Source organism: Cyprinus carpio, chromosome B14, assembly GCF_018340385.1.
Source record: "Cyprinus carpio isolate SPL01 chromosome B14, ASM1834038v1, whole genome shotgun sequence".
Classification (NCBI taxonomy): Eukaryota; Metazoa; Chordata; class Actinopteri; order Cypriniformes; family Cyprinidae; genus Cyprinus; species Cyprinus carpio.
In genome coordinates this window covers 23,810,857-23,812,404 of record NC_056610.1, presented here as the reverse complement: position 1 = coordinate 23,812,404, position 1,548 = coordinate 23,810,857, and positions in this window count along the sequence as shown.

Here is a 1,548-nt window from a genome sequence, read left to right as displayed (position 1 = left end):
GACTAAGGAAAGACGGTCAAAGTAAAAAAAAAAAAAAAAAAAATCAGGATTTTTTTTTTTTTTTTGAGACAACCGGAGGGAGAAAAAAATGTGGTGTAGGGGTTTTTTTAGAGTTTCGATATACCACTTATATTTGTCATATGTAGATTACTCTGTGGATCAAATATTTATGCTTGTCTTTGCATATATTTTAAGGATTTGTTTTTCGTAGCCAACTGCATCCAAGAAAGCTTTACAAAAGGAGTCGGTCGTGAAGGTCTATTTTCCTAGAGTTAAGCTGTATATCAGATATCTTTTAAAAGCATGCTTTGGTTTGTTTTCTTTATCTCTTGCAGAGAGCCGGAGCACAATGCATTTTCATTTGACACTTTAAAGGTTCTTCTGTTCTTTCAAATGAGTTTGCGGGATGCAATGCAAAGACGCTGTCAGGAAGCCATACAGGGTATTTTCACAACAGGTCCTTTTACTATTGCTTTTTTTTTTGTTGTTGTTTTTTATGTTGGGCCAACAAGGAAATTCAGCCCTATTAAAACAAAGGTTTTATCTGATGCAGGGGATATATGAACAGGCTGGGCCACATCGAAGGACACATGTGATCGCATGGACAAGGACGGACTGACATGGACCATTACCCTGGAGGTTGGACTGTGTCAACAGAACCTAAGCTGTGTAAATGCTAGACAGTCCTCATCTCTACACTGTATGAACTTTGTGTGGTGAGCCGCTGAGGGGAAGCAGCTGTTTAACATCTCTCGAGTGTTTGGAGATCAGATGAGGCCAGTTAGCCTCAACGGAGAAAGACGCAATATATCTGTAAACCATTAACACTATTGATAGATATAAGTTGAAAACTAGTAGCTGATATTACATCATGGTAAAAAAAAAGTAACTTTCTGATTCAATAGTTATAATATCAGATGTTAATGTTATGGTTCATTATTTAAACGTATTTTTTGGTGTATTAGATTTCTTAATGTCGAAGACTTTGGTTGATGAAAAAAATCTTGCTTCTTAAAAACTGGGCGAAGGATCTGAATCTTTTTCAAAGGCCTCAAAGCGCACCAGTTGAATTTAAGCAAGAAACCGATCATCGCAACTCTGAAATTTCTGGTAACTATCACTTCAGTTCACTAACAATGTGTGAAGGATCTGGATCATACAATCAAGGCACCTGTCAGGCAATTTTGTATAAAATCCTGTAAATTCTAATGATATTTCATAATGACCTGTAAATATATATATTGTGTAATGTCAACAATAATGAAAATGTATCTAAATTAAATTATTAAAGCTTAATGAAGCTTATATCTCTTAAACCATTACCTTACAGAATTTTCCTTGCGGTTTTACGGTGGCTTCAGTTGGAAAAGTCGGACTATGTTACTCAGGGCCGTAACCATAAACATGAGTTTCAAGTCAATAACAATAATTAGAAATGGCCAAATTGTCCTCTCAGTATTGTAAAATCTGCTGCTTGCCATTACGCTGCACTCTGTTTGTTATTATGATGAAGGTTTAAAAGTTACATTTTCAGCCTGGTCTAACGGC